This window comes from Rhyacophila brunnea, unplaced genomic scaffold (genome assembly GCF_057557595.1).
Source record: "Rhyacophila brunnea isolate RB1 unplaced genomic scaffold, BYU_Rbru_1.0 scaffold_6, whole genome shotgun sequence".
In the NCBI taxonomy this organism is placed as follows: domain Eukaryota; kingdom Metazoa; phylum Arthropoda; class Insecta; order Trichoptera; family Rhyacophilidae; genus Rhyacophila; species Rhyacophila brunnea.
In genome coordinates this window covers 36,039,689-36,061,082 of record NW_028233276.1, presented here as the reverse complement: position 1 = coordinate 36,061,082, position 21,394 = coordinate 36,039,689, and positions in this window count along the sequence as shown.

Below are 21,394 nucleotides of genomic sequence, written 5' to 3'. Positions count from 1 at the left end.
ATTTTCCATTTTTCCATTTTCCACAAGCAAATTTTTTTTTTAAATGTACGAGAAACACACAACAACCCGACCAATCTGATTGAAACTTCGCAGCATACTGAATCGGTAGTGCCGCTGCATGAAAACAAACCGCTTACAGTACTAGTCGCGCCACCTGTCGGCTTTTCTAAGGACTTATTGACCCACCCTCGTTTAATGACAATATAACACTGGCCCATCATATTGAGGCTTTTAATGCTTTTCTTCCACAGTTTTTATATAATAATTGTGATACATTAGTCATATATCGGAGATTTTCAAATACTAAATAAGAATATATAATTTGTAATATGTATTATGTATTATTTGTATAATTGGCTCTGACTCTACGATTTGTTACTCTGTAGTAAGTGCTGCCCTTCAGAAGTAGACGAGATATGAAAGTACTTCATTTAGTTCATAATATGTAAATGAATAACATCCCCATATATTTATAATAAATATATTTCTTCGTTTGCCGCCCCCTGAATCCTACCACCCGGGTGTTTCGCAAGGTTACATGTCAATTGTATTTAAAATATTTCACCGTGGTACAGTTCGCCGTGAGCTTTCTTATCGGAAAGAGATGATCGTATACTATACGGTCTCCAATTGTATTAGATTCAATATGAAAATTAGTTCAGTTTTCATAGCTGATTTTGGAAAAATTCATGAATTCAAGAATGAAAACCTAACCTAATCTAACAAATAGTCCAGTATATCGGCTATTTTTAAAATTTGTTTGCTGCTGGCTTCCTGTGAGTGTAAACCGACAAGAACCGTGTTTTATTTAGACATGAATTTTATGTCAGTACTATACGTCCCAAAGAGCTTGGACGGTCTTTAATATACCGATAAAACATTTCACGGTGTGATACGGCGAACTGCATAAGTACTAGTTTATGGACATGGTTTCGCAACCCTAACATGCCTGCTTGGCGCGCCCCTGACTGTAGCTACTATTGGATCATAAATTATTAGAAAGAGACAGCCATATTAATTTAACAACGTATTTTTAAAGAATCTTAAGTCACTGTATAATTGGGAGGTATTTATGTTATTTCATTCACTACAATGTACATGAATTTCCTACTGAATTATTACTTATACAAATGATGAATGATGACATTGCATCGTACATCTCTCGATAATATGAATGCAAAATCAACCAACTGAAACATTGCTTCCAATTACTCGCGAATGTTTTACATAATTATGCCTGAGTGTACAGCAAATATTATCTACATACGTATCTATTCGGTAGGCAACTTCAAAGGGATGCTTGATGAATTATTAATAATACGATTTATCAAAAATGATTGATAAATTGTATACAGACCATGTACCAGTGGCGAAGGGTGAATTTTGGAAAGAGATAGGCTGTGAGGATCTGATAAAAAGAGCACACTTGTCAGGTATACTTACGAGAATAGTACGATATTTACTACTAATGAATAGGTACACACTAGTAAATGACAACGACACACTAATACAATGAAACCTCAAAAACTCATTGACGACATAAAAATGAGCGATGTGTTTAAATTACGTATTTTTCAAAACATGCATACCCATCAAAAATCATGAGATAAAATTTATTTTTATTTATAAAAACAATCTATACTTACTTAGGTATTTATTAATATTCGATTAAACGCCGTTGAAATTATTTTTTTAATTATCCAATTATTAATGATTTTGGACAAAGTGCGCAGTCGTGACAACATTATTATGCGCGAATGTTTTAGGCTCTGCGATAGGAGCTTACCTTATTTCGTACAAATCAGCAGACTTGCTGAGGTTAAGAGACGTAAAGTCCATACGAAAAAAAATCAGAATTATTTCACACATAATCGGAGATTTACTTACGTCGAGACGTCGCGGCGTTTATTATTTAATTACGGCGCGCTGTTGTATATTTTTTAATACCTTTGCAGTTGTTTTGTAAACTGTGTAATACTGTAATACATTCCTACATATACGATATCTCTCATTGGCAAAATAAATTATTTTATATAACATAAAATAATGAAGTGATTAAGTATATAAATATGTCAATATGCAATTAAAAAATATTTTTCTTATGAAGGTAGGCTTTAAATAATCGCCTAGTATGGAGTCTTCGCCACTGCCATGTACTATCGCAGATGTATTTTAGATTATTTAAAATTTCATACAAAATTTAATATGGTTGTTAGTTGACAGAATGTAGAAAAGTACGTTGAGAACAAGCCGTTAGCTGGTGAAAAAGCTGAACTAAGTGAAATCCCTTGACGTCCGTCTACAAGAAGATTGGAGCCAGGGAACTCAGAAATAATGGGAACTGAAATACCTCACAGGTAAGGAATAGCAGGCAACCTATCTCAAGTAAGGAAGAATCCGGGATAAACTTAAACACGTGTCAAGAATACCTCATACGTCGAATACTGACAACTGCTCTCGGTTTATGCATTGACGCTCATTTATTAAGATTGTTGTATTACACACACCATTGCATGTGCATAATGCGTGTTTCATTTTCGTAGGACACTCACATATTCAAAACCCTGCATCAAAATGTAGCGTATTGAATATAGCCTAGTAAAAAACATTATGAACACATACTAAACAAAACAGATACCTACCTACGTATGTACGTCAATCTGTTTTAAACTAATTACCTCCACGATGGTCGCGTGGCTTAAGCGTTGGATTATAACGTCGTGGGTACCAGGCTAGAATTCTGGGTCTGGCAAGTACACATATTGTTTTTCAATTTGTGTATGAGTCAGAGTGTGGACCTAATAGGTTGAGCAAGTGGCTGACATCCATTTCTCGTAAAAACATCCGCTCCGTGGTACAATCCAAATCCGTGATACAAAATCTGTATAGCAAAAAGCGTTTAGTTACCTACTTATTGCAAGACTTGCCACTACGAAGTATGAAAGAAAGTGATTTAAGACGTATTGAATTATTTAAATTACGTGAAAACGATATGGACTTTGGCGGAGCTTGTTTTTTCAGGCGATAGAGCGTGTTAAACTTTATCATTCTGCATTCATAACTCAAAACAGCCAATTTTTGACTTATCGTCTTCTACCACTATACCGACGATATGATGATATTAGGATCGGATATGGTCGGAAAAAATGTAAATTGTAAGAATATAAAGTAATATAATATTTCTTTACTTGAGCGTATTTGCTGATTATTTAACAAATACTTTCAGACGAATAAAGCACTGCTTCTGTGGAATAAACTTTCAACCTTAATAATATGATATTTTTGAGAACTCTCAGAATCAATCTCTGAATTACTTGTAAGTTACACGCCCATACGATCGTATTAAATAATTTTATGAATCAAACCCAAAGATTGCGCATTTCACCGCCCCGGTGTCTTGGCGGGAGACGCGCAGGATCCGCCGGAAGTGACGTCCCCTATTTGAATCTGGAACAAGGCTCTCGCCGGAAGCGGCCGGTGACGGGGAAGGGGAGGAGAGAGCTTTTGGCGCACAGTGGTTAAACACGTGTGCACACAACTTTCGACTATGAGGGTACTTCCACTTTCGATTCGATCTTGCTAGTACGCAAGGTAGTTTTGATTGTCATGACATACAATGATGGTTTTATTTTAATTTATTATCCCAGAAAAGGTTATGGACACCTGACAAAAAAAATATGAAAATCGGGCTGAGTTCATATAAGAGGAAAATAAAAAAAGTAAATCGATTGATATAACAGGATGTATGAGTTTTTATGGGTAAGCCACGCTGAATCATAAAACAATCGCATTGTGTCAAAGTCAAACCACTTTTTGTGTTAGAATATATGCTTCATAACTTTGTTCTCCGGCTCTAGAATAAAATGATGTAAATATTTGTATTTACATATTTATTATCTATTTATTTTCTGAATACTACATATTAAATTATTACAAGTGAATATCATTTGATCTAATATTATGGGAGGTAATCAGGCAAAGCGGCGTTTCAGTATATTAAAAAGGGGAAAAAAAGTAGAAAGTTATAAAATGTATACTCTACTTGCCATATTAAATAAGATAAAAATAACTATCGTGGGATATGAGCTTCATGACCCCCATTAAGTTAAATCCTCTAATTCAGAAAATGAATAACTCTAAAGTTATTGCATTAAATATAATGAATTATATGATACTAATAATATTCCTCAGAAATCCTCAGACAATATATATATTAGAAAAAAAGTGGAGACTAATTGCTTTGAGGCTAGATTAGTTACCCGGACAGCGAAAAGATGAGAAATTCAAATCCCCACTTATGATTCTTTCTATGATTTTTACTAATATATAATATGTTTTATGAGGTATTTAAAAATCATATGTTTTCTTATGCTACTCTGATCGTAGTTAAATTGGTATATTTTGTTTCAAATAAAAATCAGCTTTTGTATAGAAATTAGATGTGTATAATACGAGAAAGGCAAATTCATTTATAGTGTGTGAATCACAAATTACTCAACCCGATAAATCCATTGTTGGTCAAGCTCTAACATAAATATTATGTATGTCTTATGTGTAATTTCACACAATATAATTACAAGATAAAAAGAACTTTTTATATACAACGTTTTTTAATTTTCTGTTGAATCATATAAACTTGACTTGACTAGCTTATTAAACGATAAAAAAAAATTGTACTTGATAGAAATAATACTGAAATGTGATTTTATTTCATATTGATTTCCATAGTAATGCACGTATATATTAATAATTTAGTTGCTAGGACCCCAGAACCCAACCAATAATGGTGTCGAAATAACTTTTTATACAAAACAGAATTAAGTGATAATGAATTCAATTCTACTTAAACATGGCTAAAAGTATATAAAAAATGCATTGGCATCCTGTTCTGATAATCTAAAAGTTTAAAATGTCTAGCTAGTCGGAAAGTTAGTTAAAAATCGATTGCAAGATTTGTACTGGATAAACAACCACCGGACAAATAAGAATACGACCTAATAAAAACGTTGTAAAATTGATATAACGTTCTTATTTCAAAATATAATTTTATAGAAAAAGTAAATTAGTATACCACCGTAAAAACTATCTACTTAAACTTTCAACATTCAAACGTCATTTTACTACAAATATTGAAATATGGATTTATCGATTTTTGAAAATAGACATTTCATAAAAATTTTCCCATGAACAATTAAATCTATTATTTATTGAATACATTTTTATTTCATATAAGAATCAGATATATATCGCAAATTTCAATTGACAATAACATTTAAAAAATCTGCAGTGTATGGCTGTTTCGTTTACAAAATGCACTACTTGCACAGGGCGTGATTGAAATCGGGGGTTGTTGGGGCATCGAATATCTGACTTCCGGTTAGATGCCATTATTGTTTACCATAAAATATTTTGCATCAAATTAAAAAAAAACCGCGCCCAAAGTAGGTATATTATACCCATAATGTGTAACTCAAAATAATATATACCCAACAGTCTAAGCATCATGGCATTTAATTTTACTTCATAAAAATTATTTTGGCATCAGGAAGTAAACATATCACAAATGTTTTTTGACTATATCTTAAGTTAATTAATAATAATAATAATAAAAATCGGTTCGGTACAAGTCCAAACACGCGAGTTTACATGATCTTACTCCCTACTTTAGTTATAGTTTGTCAATATATGGCTACGGCCGTATGTTGTAGCTTAACCACTGGATTCCGGCAATAGAAATGGCGTATTTCAAAAAAATACTACCTTATTCTTAGGTCAATAATTATTATAAAACGATCATTATTCGTTGGATGTTTTATCACATTTGAATGATCAAAGACATAGCTTATAATAAATATCTTTAGAATCGTCTTCAAATGTGGTAATCGTGCACATTTTTTGAATAATAGAATGCCTAATTCTCGTTAAATTTGGGATCACAGAGATTATAAATATAAAATTTTATCGTAAATATTTCTAATATTTAAATAGTACACAAAAATTATTAAATCTAAAAAACACCACTTCACATGGATGTACCGAAATATGACTATATTCTAAAACATTAGATGGATAGGTTTAAAAGAATACTAATTTATGTAATAAAAATACTTTATGCAGTCACCAAAATGTTTAAAATAAATATAAAGAATAATAAGGCTTCAAAATTATATACTTAAATAGATTATCTACAACGTTTAACGAATGTCCAGGATTATGCTTTGAAAATACTTTAAAACTCCATTTTGACCTATGTGGGGCATGTGGGCCCTTAATGAAAAAAAAATCATTATCGTTTTTCGATCTTATATGACAATATATAATATGTTTTTTAAAGTAATTCTATATAAATGAGTTGACAGTATTTTAAATTTTTCTTGTTTTCATCGTTGGATTCTTATATACTACAATTATTGTACTTACGTTTATTATATTCTCCCTTAATTAATTACATGTAAGTTATTTTGAAATCATTGCATGATTAAGTTACAAATTAAATGAATATATAGTTCAATACTTACTAGTTACTACAGTACTAAACGGAAAGAAGTCAAAAACATCAAGATTCTAATTATGAATTGCCTGCACATGTTTTTTGAAATATACACGCAAAACCATAAACTAGGTACTCAAGAAATAGTCTATATTATTATAATCTAGTTTCAATTGACGCTCAGTACGCAATATATATTTTTAAAAGGAATGAATTAGTTTTGAGTAGTTTAAATATTGATGGCAAGATGAACTGTCAGATTGTATTTAATTTCGATCAAAACCGCCACTGTTCAGTGCGCTGCAAACCCGGCACTGACAAAAATACTTTCTATGTATTACTTATCATGCACATATATTTAGATTACATCAATATTGGAGATATAATTCCTAATAAAACCTTAGGTATTTTTATTTTCCATCAAAGTAAACCTGTGAATCGTTTTTTATTGATATTGAAAATTCACAAAAAGTAAATAGTGACGCTTTTGCTCGTGAAGCCTCAATTTATACTTATCGTGATAAAAACATAAGCGTCGAAGTGTTTAAGACGATACATCAGTGAAACGGGAAATAATTTTCAACTATAGGCGCGACGAAATTTCGGACTCGCTGGCATTCGGAGAGCGGACGTCGAGGTGTGAATACGTCAATTTGTTTCGCGATGGCGACGGGGGTATTAATTCTTAAATCGTGTAAAGATGACTAAAAACGTTACCGATTTACTTGAAAAAGAAAACATGTCAATGAATATATTATTATTGTTACTAATAGAACAATAAATAGAACATTAAATGGACGCACGTTGGATTTATATGACAAATTATATTTCGTTCGGCATGCGTCATTTGCACCCGCGTCCCGCAATCCGCGCATCGCCTAGCCACGATCTTTTTAGACCATGCCTCAACTGAGGTATAACCTTAATATAGAGCCTTGTTGAAAGCGTCCAGGATTTATATAGAGATGGATCGCCATTATTATTGATACATATATATTCTAAGAAAGCCGACACAATACGTACGAGATTCTCGAGATTAAGTTTGTTGTTATATTCATCATTCAGCAGAATTTGAAATATCTACATTTATTTGTAAATAAGTATTTGAATTGTTTATTGTATACAAAACATTGAAATGATACATAAAAAATGCTATTGCTTGTGATGCCGATTGATAAAAAACAGCATGTGAGTTTTTTTTTTATTCTCGCATATTGAATTCGACTATTTTTTTCGCAAGCATCTTTTTCAATTTTGAAACGCCTCCAAACAAAATACCAGGTGACGCCTTAAAAAACGTATCCTTAGAAAATAATAATTAGCTATTCCTCCGGTATAAAACTATGAATCTGTCATCTGCTCGAGATATTACAAAAAAATCCTGACTCAAAAAATGCATCTGCATCGCGTTTTTTTGTGATGCATTTTTTAAAAAGAGGCCAAATGCATTTGTAGGTCACAAGATGTTTTGCATTTTGTTCTATTTTCGTATATTTTTTGATCATCGGAGAATATTTTTGCCATGTGGCAATTTTGCAACGCGTGTTAGTCATTTTTTATTATTATTTTAGCAATTTAAAAAGTGAATCTGCCGTGGAGAATTATTGTTTATGATTTGTAAATATATTTTTTTCTTTTTAAGAAAAATTATTTATGTATTTCACGGAATTTAATGGCGCCTCGGGCTGATGTATTAAAAATATTCACATAAAAAAGGAACAGTCAGTTATTCATTTTATTTTATTTAAGAAAATTTAACAAAATCTGTCGATACAGTTCATAGATTAGTAAATTTAAAACAGCTAGAAATTAAGACCAATTAAATCATCGTTACCTACATGTTTGCCATTTACGCCAATGTAATTTTGGTAGCTAATATTCAAGTATTTTTAAGTGTCTACCGTGGAGTATGTATGTTATGAACTGAACGTTTATGTACGTACCTCTAAACGCGTAGTACACAGATTCAAAAATATCCCGGCTGGATCTAATTCACATTATTGTCATCACTTTTTTAGAGTGATATAAATTGTTAATAACCATTCCATGTGTGTCTGCATTACAGAAAAAAGTAAGTACTTACTTTTTAAAAGTTATATTATCATAAGTGAATTTACATGAGTGGAATAAAGTAGAGAAGAGCTTCATCCTGCAGTGGATTTACCACGTTTTATTATAATGACGAAAAATAGTATTTTTAAATAATTGTAAATAAATCCTATTCAAGAGATTCGGCGTTTTCTTGGTGGTAATGGTCACTTTGTGAAATGGGTATTAAGTTGGTTATTAATATTCAATATTGTTTCTATGACATATTGTGTTTCTCACGAAAATATGTTTAAAAACAACATATATTTGTATGAATTGAATATAAAGTGATAACCCGTTAGAAACAATAATGATTCGCTAAAATATATATAAATATAAATTAATAATAATATATATATATATATATATAACTCTAGCACATTCACAAAATATATAAGACAGTTTTCGTTTATGGCATTATAAATAAATTTAGTTAATAAGATTTAATACGTCTCATACGTCTAAGAAAATAAACGTAGGATTTATTCACTTACCATATTTTGCATGTATACTATACACGAGGCTTCTATCGGCGGCTATCGAGGGTAGTTTATCATATTTATGTATTGAGGTATTATAATTGTTACAAAACTGTCTATATCGCTCTAAAAGTTAACACAGCCAAGAGAGACGCTGTTATAGCACTTTTTGACAGTACAGACGGTTAACTTATTGTAAGAATTGAACGCCTTAATGCATATATTAAATATGATAAACTACCCTCGATAGCCGCCGATGGTAGCCTTGTGTATATAATAGATGCGATAATAGTAATAACTCGTCATTTTGATAGTCGTGATGGCTTATAAAAGAATGATAACATCCAGAAGTTCGTCAATCACTTGTGATTAATTTATTATACACTAAATAAATAAATATTAATTTGAGCTTTAGAAGTATATATCAGTGTGATATGATTTTAATGAATTAATGGTCAAACCAATATAATTAAAAGCAGACTTTTCAATATCCCACAATCACCAATTTATTTTCTAGTAGGATGCACGAAAATAGTTTTTTTATTTACGCCTGGGTTAAAAAAACATTAAAAAACCCAAAGGCCCTCGGTCCCGGAGGAAGCACCTTGATCCACATTTATTTGGGACCCTAAACAACGCAGGAAGTTCTACGTATGAGGGGTGGAGAAGTAAATATCCGTCCGTTTAAAAAATAGCAATAATTATGATTTTAACAGTGATTTGCAATAAAAAATATATTCTTGAAGCTTAAATTCCCATATTTAAAAGAAATATATTATTCTTGTTGGCGTTTTCAAGTTATATACGCAAAATATTATTTTCGTAAGAAAATATGTATTATAAAATCATTGCTATTAAGCAAGGGAAACCCAAAAATTTGGCCAGTAGATTGTAGGTACTAAACTAACAGTGTTGGCTGCCAACTGTTTGTATTTAATTAAATTATTGTATTGCATTTTTATCTAATCAACATAATAAAAGTCAATACGGTTCGGTTTTATACATTTTTATCCACTGATTAACACAGTTTAATATACTTGCTTTTCCCTCCACCACCCGCCACGTCTCCACACCCGTTATGCAGGCGTATACCGTGGCGTAACGAACTATAGGCGCTGTTCAAATTTGTGCCGAAAGTGTCCCAGGAGCAACTTCCCAAGACCTTGGTTGGCGTGCACTAGAGTGTGCGTGATCCCTACTTCCATATAATGTATTACGGTCAATTCTCGATGAGAAAAGACCTTCTCGCTCGCCGTATAATGCCGCAAACTTTTTAAAAGCTGAGAAATTTTCCCTCGTAGATACCAAGTCGCAATGGCCGACCAGTCCAACTGAGGTTCGGACCGACTTGAGAAGCTCTTCCCTTTCAACCGACATATGGTGACACTCCCAGAGGATGTGAACGACATCCTGCAATTCGCCACATAAGCAAGTCGGAGATTCTATTAGGCCAAGCTGACTACTATTACATTGGAATAAATAACTTGATTTAAAATGCCAGGTAATGAAATATTGAAAAATGTTCAGTGGTCCGTTTACTGTGGTAGATGCCCAACGTACGGAATCTTCGAAGTCAATGAAATAATTACTTACTTACATTAATGAAGATATATTTAATCAAAATCCCTAAAAAATATACATACAGTACATACATTCATTAATCAGGTAGTATGTCATACGAGGCATTAATGTCTTCATATCCAGACACTCCACATTATGAGACTAGCGATAAACACTTGACCTGCAAGTTGCAAGGATGTTCACCCACGTGTTCTTGCTAGCTGTCACATCCACAAGTGGCTATCTCGAATGCGCATGACAAACAGTCATAATAATTACGCTTGTTAGTGTCCGTGTGTGTCATCCGCACTGTCTTAATTAAAACATTGGATATCCCAAACCAAATAGTTCCACCAATTCGAGGGTGCCACGCGTTTTCAAGTGGCCACAGATCTTGCGTGTCGTAGAATACCGAGAGGTGGGGCCAACTCGTTGAGAAGGCTGTTTGACAGTCAAATCATCCGAGTCACTATCCTCAGTCATATGGTCCTGACGAAGAAGATGATAATAATAATATGCCATTTATCTAAATTATTTGTATTTTTCCGTTTCTCGTGGGGGGGGGGGGGAGGGTTCTCACCCGAAACCGACTTCCTTGTATACACGCTTGGTTGCGTCATTTGCGTTAAAGAAAATCGCCACTGAATAACTTCGTTTCTTTTTCTAATAACAGTATTAATTAATCTCTACAATGACTTATATCATTGAATCGTGATTGTCAATAAAAAGTACCTATTGAAAATATTTCATATATTTCAAAATATAGTTTAAAAAAAATTAAAAACAAGTTTTCTTCCAGCTTGCAACTTACGAGTAGGTATATTCTATTTTTATAATTGGTTCTTTAAACATGAATATCTACTTTCATTTTATGCATATTATTAAATGCATTATTTTGTTTATTATATACGTATGGATGCAATATTACAATAGTCTCTATAGTCTATACCAGGGGTTCACAAAGTGTGTCTCGCGGATCAATTATGTCCCTTGTGACTTTTTGATGTGTCCCGCGAGATTTATGTTAAATCTGTATCATTTTTTATTCTTCATATCGAATATTAAAAATTACATTTAAAATTAAATATCCTCTGGCAAGAATGAACGGTCAGACACTTTGATTGCAGGATTTAGTTTCAAACAAACCATTGCATAAATCACATGGTGAAAAAAAATGTTATTTTTTAGTATATTAATAAGAGAAATAATAATGTACCTATATTTAGTTAAAAATATAAGATGACACAATGAAATATTTTTCGCCTTATGTTTTTTTAAACAGAAAATATTTACAAAAGAAAGGGCGGCCCGCACAAACATTTTTGATTTCAAAATTGTCCCTTTGAGAAAAAGTTTGTGAACCCCTGGTCTATACTATACTCTATATTATAATCCTAAAAATAGCAATATAATGTACCCTTGTACACAATCTTTTTAGATTACCTGCAATGTACTTTTTTTTTTAAAGCAGCTGTCTCTTAGTTTTGAAGATTCTCAACCCCTTTATAAGGGGGAATTGAAGACAGTACACATCTCGAAGGGGTTGAACCCCAATGTTGAAATAGCAACCCTTTACCTGTGCGTGTTTAGTACTACACGTGGTAATACTGTGTTTTATTTCAAAGCATGCCTTTCGCGCCACATTTTAGGCAAGATAATTTATGTATTTTCTGTTTTTTCATAAAACTTTTTTCTATATTACATTTCATTCCCCATATTCCAACAATCCGCACTTTTGAGTTTAGCGATTGACATCTAGGTTGCAGCTTCATCTGAGTTATGGCAACCTGTTGCATCCATTGGTTTCGTTGTCGCAAGGCTTAATTGAATTTTAAAAACTAACCAATAACTACCATCTGCAGTTCAATGAAAACAAATAAGTATAACTATCACAGTTTAGTTTGTACTATTTATGTCCGATCTCCACAGCCTACCACCACACTTCGCCATTACTAATGGCAATATTCATTAAAAGTTAAAATATGAGTAGGTACGTCCTCCCTGGTGGGTGTAGCGATATTTTTAATTAATCGGATTAGAACACTATAATATTTAAATTTACGATAAAAATTCGCCAATGAACGATACAATGTTCTTATGTAACTGAAATATATACGAATAAATAATATAATTGTATGCACTTTGCAACAAAATAATATTATAATATGAAAATGATAAACTCATTTCAATGTAGATTGTCCTCCAGGGGGCACTTATCGAGTTATTTATTTACTTTTATCAAGTCCTTAATGCCACCGCAGAAGTATCCAAAGATGTATAAACTTTATTATGTAACAAAGTAAGCAGAGTTGTATTGAGGTAATTTTGGTTATCAGTGCGCCCACAGTAGATTGGACGATTAAAGATAGTTGTTATAATAAGTGTACTTCGATACAAAAAATGGAAAACTACCCACGACAACTGCCGATAGCGGCCGGTAGCAGTCTTGTGTATAGAAAAGATGCACAGAAAGGAGAAAAACTTAATAATTTAACTATCGAGCGGAATTTAACAATTCCAAAAATGCATTTTTTTTACAAATAAGCTGCACTATGAATTTATTTACTATGTTAGCTTCCCTTTTACATAATATAAAGAAAATATATATAAACAACGGGGTTGTTGCATATTGGAAATTTGACACCTGCAGTTGGCCGTTTTGTGCGAATAACGATAACGCATTTAATTATAGGTTTAAGAATTTGAAATTTTGTGTGAGCATATACAACATGCTTTATAACAAAATCTCATTTTTGGTCAAAAGTGCAGTTAGCTGGTTTTTAGATTAAGCATTTGATATGTCAAAAAATGTCCGCGAAATATTTGACAGGACGTTACAAATGACAGGACAGTGAAATTCGTACCACGAGTTGGATAACACTGTATAAACTCATAGCATATTTACAAAATAAATGAAAATAGTTTTGCAGTCATTCGCATTGAAAATTTTGTAAAAAAAAACTTGAACCTAGACTTAACCCATATTTTTCCATACTCGAGAATTAAACCTCGATAAACCTCACCTAGAAGGTCTACTTTCCATTATTTTTGTATTCCGTGATATCAAACCGTCGTAGTCGTACTGCACTAGTACCATCCACTTAACTTTAACTAAAAACTGACCGTTTAACTATATTATAATATAGATAGAATATAGACGCTATGAGCTTATTTCATATAAATGCATTTTAGTATTCTTTTATCTGTGGTACGTATAATGTATACAATCTTTTGATTTTGAGTTAGTTTTCCTCGATAATTAAAATTAATACTTTAATTATTCAATACAACCCTGAAAAAAGCAGCTGCTTAAGAAACGTCTTACGTGATGCGATGTAACATTGTAATACTAAGCGAATTCAGGCCGTATACAAAAAATATTAAAAATATTGTTTATTTGCTTTTTTCGCGTTCAATTCAATAAATTTGGCATTTTATTTATACCAGGTGCCGTTTTAATTTTATGTAATCTCCAATGCAAAAATTATAGTTTGCATGCTAATGTTTTCGATTATATCTATACCCTTAATTAATAATGAGTAGGTTGGTATAAGTGTAATAAATTTTAGTTTAAATAATGAAGTAAGTAATTATGTTAATTAAAATAAAACGCAAAATATAGTACTTATTCCACATAGTTTAATAATAATCAGAATATATAAAATATTACAGGTTAGGCGCGCATACAGAGGGGTACAGGTTCCCCCCAGGAACGGAAGTGAATGGAAAATTACGTATTTTCCCACTTTGTTAGGAGCTCATGAATGAGGATTATGACCCGGATGATTTGGTTGTCTCACAGCCTTCTCCACAGGATGACCCCACTGCTCTTGGCATTCTACGATACGCAAGGCCTGTGGCCACTGGAAGGCCCGTGACACTCGTGAATAATGGGTGTAAAAATATGGGAATCCAATGATTGTTTTAATATTCCGATATGGTATGATTAAAAGACAAGGACGGTACAAACGGATACTGACGATCCTAATATTATATACATATGGATGGGAGTGACAATTCGCTATATCTCGTGGGTGAACACACGTAATTATAGCCGCTGATCAAGTGTCCATCGCTCAGTGACGTCCCGTGGGGGTAGGTCGCTTGGGGACGGCGGTTACTTGAAGGGCGGAATGTTGAGGAGAATCATTTCATGTAATATATAGAAATGACTACCTACCTAAATTTAGTAACAACGAAAATGTCTTTCCATTAAAAAAATAGCTCACTGGTTGGAAACAAAATGTATTAATTAACATAAAGTTTCAACAGGACTGTATTTTTTACCCAGTTCGCGATGTGTAAGAAGCCACTGGTATTACTAACGTAAAAAATACTTTTGGGGAAAACATAGTTATAAATTTAATTTTGTAAGTATGTTTTAGTGGTACTTACATATTTTGTTAATATGTACCTACCTAATATATCATATATTTCTTATATAATATAGGAGTTATGAAAGGATGATAAAAATGAAGCGGCATTTTGACGCTACCTAGAGGCGGCATTTTGTCTAGGGACGTCACTGCCATCGCTAGACTCACAGTGCGGAGTGTCTGCGTATATGGAATGTATACGAAATAGTACAAGGATCCGCGGTTGAAGCGACAAGAAGCTATAATATATAATAGGCGGGTTAAATATGGAAGTCAGTGGTCCTGCTAGTTTTTGTTATCGATATTCTTGTCCATTTTACGAACCGGATCTGAGTTCCAGTAAGCTCCGCTCCAATTCGAATCCTGCTTTATTTTGAATATGTATTTTAAATTTAAATAATTACAAGATAAAAACATCTTTTTATATACTACGTTTTTAAATTTTCTGTTGAATCATATAAACTTGATAATTCTATGTATTAATAATTATTGAATACTGAAATGTTATTTTGACATTTCATATTGATTTCCATAGTAACGCACGTATATATTAATAATTTAGTTGCTAGGACCCATTTAGCAACCAATAATAGTGTGTAGTAAATATTACTTTTAACGATTTTTTTCCGAAACATACAAAACAGAATTAACTGAAAATGAATTCAATTCTGCTTAAAGATGGCCAAAAGTTAAAAAAAAATGCATTCCCGTCGTGTTCTGATATATTGTAAAAGTTTCAAATGTCTAGTTTTTCGAGAAGTTAATTAAAAATCTTGGATAAACAAGAAAAAATCTGTACGGGACAAACAAGAATACGAGCTAATAAAAATATAGTAAAATGGGCTCCGTGAGCCTGACAGCCTCCGTCTGCAGAGTCTTGTACTGTTAAATAAACTTATCCAAATGGAGCTTTTTACTATTATTAAACATATTATTACGTTATTTTGAAGGAACTAAGATGTATAGCTTTACTTAAAAAATACAAAAATGATTACTTATTATAGCTACAGATATTATTGCAGTAGAGCGCGAAAGTTCACAACGCGTAAAATAATGTGAACTTATTGCGCAGGACACGTGCGCGAAAGTTGAAAGCAATACAATAAAATGTCACCGAAGCTTTTACGATCTCGCCAAACCGGAATATGTATGGCACACGCTGTAAATGTAAATACTTCCAAACGTTATATCGATTTGTGGGTTTTTTTTATTAGTTTTGTGTGCAACACCGGCAACACGACAAATCAACAAGTAAACTACCCTATTTACTAAAGTTATAAATTATTCAATTAGTAAAATCGAAAGAATATTATTATGATGTTTTATAATTGGTTACAAGGATACATTGTTAACGAATACAAATTGGTGGTTTCGAAAAATGATTATCTAGCTAATTAAACCCAATGTTTAAAAAGTCTCTTCTTCTCAATACATTTAATATTTTGACCGAAAAAATACATAGGTACCTGTTTATTATATGGGGGTTACACGTCGTTCAGTGCATACAATTGGGCCACCTTAGATGGCTGGTCCAAGTACACGAGATGGACGAGTCACGCATGGCAAATAACTGACAATCGGGAAGCCTGTAAGCAAAACAAAGATTTTGTACAATACAGAGGCAGAATGTCGAGTTGGATTTAAAGACCTTGGGCTTCTAAACTGGAGGAAAGGTCTGAATGGAATTAAATGCTGTAGGAGGAGGCACTGAAACTGTGGCGCCTCAACGTACAACAACGTCAAGCTTGATTTCTTGCATTGTGATGCGTTGAGGTATCGAAGTACTTATGCGTAAATTTGCAGCGCATTGTGGCTTACCCTGTAATGCACTCTAGTGCAAATAATAGACGATTAATTACACGTACCTATTATAATATACCCTACAAATGATTGTTATAAACCATACCATTTATTTCTACTAATTCATTTATCAAGGTTGTACCAAAAGCTTTAAGTTATAAAATAATATGAGCTCTTGATATATATTCAATAACGTCATCTTACGTCTTACTGGTATGTTTACGTACTGAAACATACATATTTACATAATATCCAAGTGCCCCCTAGTAGGAAATAAACATCATTCGATGATATGAGCTTTTTATCTGTGTTTTAAAAATACATTTTGTTGAGTAGGGGGATGCAGGACATTAAAATGATATATCATAGAAAAAATGACAGAGGAAGTTATGACATCTTTCTTAGGGCGTAAAAAATGAAGCACATTTCCGATTTTGAAAAAAATTAAGAAGTATAGACTAATGTACGAACATTGAACGATGGTTTCTAATTTTATTATAAAATTTATTCACAAATAATTACACTCTCGGTAATAATCAAGATGCACGTCTGAGAACGTTGCAGATCATTATAATGCGTTCTTTATTGGTTGATTATTTGTTGGTTGGATAAGGAAAATATACAAAATGTTCGTTTGAATCGATGTATAAATACGTGTACATAGCCCAAGAAGGTTGAACAAATATAATTATGAACTATAGTAATAACCAATTTTCAGAAGCAGTTTGTAATAATTTAGTAGTAAACTGTGAAAGTTCATATAGGCTTCTACGCATAGATAAAAATGATGTAAACTATTGTAAACCATAATGAAATATATCATAATTTAATATACCACACATTTTTTTCTGTTGCCAACTTCATCCACACTGAAAAATTAATGTCAAAAATATCATTTTTATGGTTTTTAGAAAGTTGCCGATTATCCTAAAGTGATCATTTTCACTGTATGCCTAACGTAAAAAAAAGTTTTTTCAATAAACTTCAGAAAGTTTGTATGCACAGACTGTATTATTAAGCTAGAAATGTGAACGCCGGTCGCCATAGGCCAAGACTTTGACTGCAATTTCGGTTGATTACAAGTGTGACAAGCCAAAAAATACACAACAAATACAAAACTCCATGAATGTCCTAAATGTAATAACAATATTGAATACGCGTTGCGTTTAGGTTGACAATTATTGTTATGCATGTACAGACGTAAACATGTTCTTTATCACGAGTTCATATTTCTTCAAAATCGACAATCATACGTTCTTACAACCACGCCCGTACGGTAACTTACTTCCCATTATTGTTGAATTCTCTTAATGTTTCATTTAAAACTACTAAATGTTGCTATCAAAAACATATATTTGTATGGTAAGTATAAGTAAATCTTAACTGGACAAAAATTATAATATCAATATAATATGTTTCTGAAACATTATTAAAAAAGGTCTTGTCAGTTCATATATAAGTGATTATTTCATAAAATCTTACTCAATGACAGAAGTATTCAATTAAGTACCGTACGCCCCTAAAATGTATCGTAAAAATATTAGATAGATAAACTGATCTAAAAATATACCAAGACACACCGCGACAACATTAATTAAAAATCAGTGACGGCGTAGAGGAAAGACATTTTAGAAAACACACCTTTTTTTTTAAAGGAACACTTTGCTTATATTTTAATATTTTCACTTCGATTTGTTCATCCCTGAATTGTATACCAATTCAATTGGTAACATTTGAGAAATAACCGATGATTTTACAGAATCGTGACGTTTAAAATCCACATTTTTTTACATATCGTATTCGATTTGTCATATTACTATTCACGTCCAACAGAATGACGTTTTCGTCGCCTAAGATCTTTTAATACTTTATTGGCAAATGGAACCGATTATTTTAATTCAAATATCGTATGTACCCATTGACGCACTTCATTTTTTTTCCGGTGAGAAAACCATTATCTTGGTACAATTCACTATCGTCTGACAGCGCCTTCACTGGTATTTAGTTATTGTGACAAAACATTCAAGTAATTCATATCGTCTCGTTCTGGGTGCCATCTTCCATCGAATAATGTTAGTGAACACATCGCAATTCGTTTGGCAATTTGTTATATATTATGAACATAAGCGAATTACTCTGACTGTGTCGTCCTTTTTTATTTCTATTAACGTGAGTAGAATTAAATCATTAAATCAGGAAAGCATAATTACATCTTTTATTGACTTGAATTTGAAACTAAAATTATATCGTATGATTGTTTTTACGTGCCACCATTGAAAGGTTCACATATGGGCAGTGCAGCCGTGATGCTTCGATTCATTTAGTAAGTAATATTATAATGTTCCGAAGAAATATGACAGAGACATTAAGAGATGAGTTATGACATCTGTCAAATAACGATAACTTATATATTATTATACCGCAAATGTTATTATTGCAAAGGAGTTATAAAAATAATTTTAAATGGCCCTGTTAATCAATTTAATTAACTAAAGAAGAACAAATGTACGAAAATTAATTTTAATACCTAATGTGTACCCATTGTGTCTTAAGCGTAAAGTATCCAACCAATGTTTGCTACCAACGCTCACAGATGCATGTCAAACTCTTGATGTAAAATAAATCCAAAAATTACGAGTTGCACAACGTGGTATGGAAAGATGCATGTTGGGCATAACGCCTAAAGATCACAAAATAAACCAGTGTATAAGGAAACAGACAAGAGTACGCGATGTAATAGAGGTCGCTAAGCAGATGAAATGGCAATCATTGCCAATGGGTTCTACAATTGCCGGACTAATGTCGTCATACAGCGGCACGCAAGAAACACTAAACCCGCACAAAGACGCCCTATACCCCGCTGAATAGACGAACTCGTATATACGTCGCAGCAAAGTACTAGGGATCGAGAAAATTGCATCCAGCAGTGGATCGACCCTGGCTGATGATGAGGTACCTAATATCGTTTTTTTTTGTTTTTAATTAACCAACTATTAGTATAATATTGTATAATGGTACATAGCATTCTAGGACACATTGTTAATTTATATACTACCAAAACAATAAACATAATATTGTCATAGATATTAAGTAGAGTTTGGAAATTTTAATACTAAGTGCTTGGATCTTATAAATTTCGACACTAAGATTAAGGTATAATATCTTGATATATTAATATCTTAATAATTTAAACTCAAACAAGTAGCTATAGACATGATACCAAAACTGGCAAAGACTACAGTATTATCCTATAGAACTGTAAACACGCGCATTAACATCATTTTACTCCCTAATTCAATTATAGTTTGTCAATTTATGACTACGGCCGTATGTTGTAGCTTTACCACTGGATTCCGGCAATAGAAATGGCGTATTTCAAAAAAATACTATCTTATTCTTAGGTCAATAATTATTATAAAGCAATCATTATTCATAAGATTTTTATCACACTTGAATGGTCAAAAACATAGCTTATAATAAGTATCTTTAGAATCATCTTCAAATGTGTTAATCTTGCCGATTTTTTGAATAATAAAATGCCTAATTCTTGTCAAATTTGGGATCACAGAGATTATCAATATAATTTTTTATCGTAAATATTTCACTATAATAATTTCGATATAAATTATACTGATGGTTTTATAAATGCGTTTAAAAATTAATAAATGTAAAAATCTTGCACCACTGCACATTTATGTACTGAAATATGATTATATTATAAAACATTAGAGTGAGAGGTTTAAAAGAATACTATGTTATGTTATAAAAATACTTTATGCAGTCATTAAATGTTTAAAATAAATATAAAGGATAATAAGGCTACAAAATTATATAAATAGATTAGCTACAACGTTTAAGGTATGTCCAGGATCATGCTTTTAAAATAGAACAAAAGCTCCATTTTGACCTACGCTGAGCATGTTACCCCTTAATAATGTAACGATAACCGAAACTAATTTTAAGATTTAAACTCTTCGTATAGTTCAGCATAATCATTTCTAATATTTTAAAAACGTATTTAGATATTTTTAGCACGAGTGACAATATATTTCCCGTAAAATATGTAATTCAATAAAACAATTTCACCCGAAAACTTACATAAAAGCACGTCATGTCCAAAGTGTTATTCTTCTTCTTCTTCCACGGCGCTACATCCCGGGGTGTGATTTGGTCTCCTCCACAACCGCTCTCCACTCACTCCGGTCTCTCGCCACACTTCTCCAGTTACCGGGTCTTCCTATATGAAGCCAGTCCACTTCTACAGCGTCAGTCCATCTCCTTCTTGGACGGCCTCTGGGTCTCTTCCGTTGGGGTAGCCACTTCGTCATGATCCTTGGCGCTCTAACTTCAGGCATTCTCTCCACATGTCCCGCCCATCGTAGTCTTTGGGATTTACAGTACCTTATGATTGCTTGCTGATCAATCAGCTCTTCCAACTCGTCCAAAGTGTTATCAATGATTAAAATTATACCGCACCATATAATATATGAGCTGGAAATCACTATTATATATTATAAGTAATACAAAAAAATAATACTTCAAGCAAATTTTTATTGTTTACTTACTAAAAAGAACGGTTTTAATTAAAAATCTGGAATACA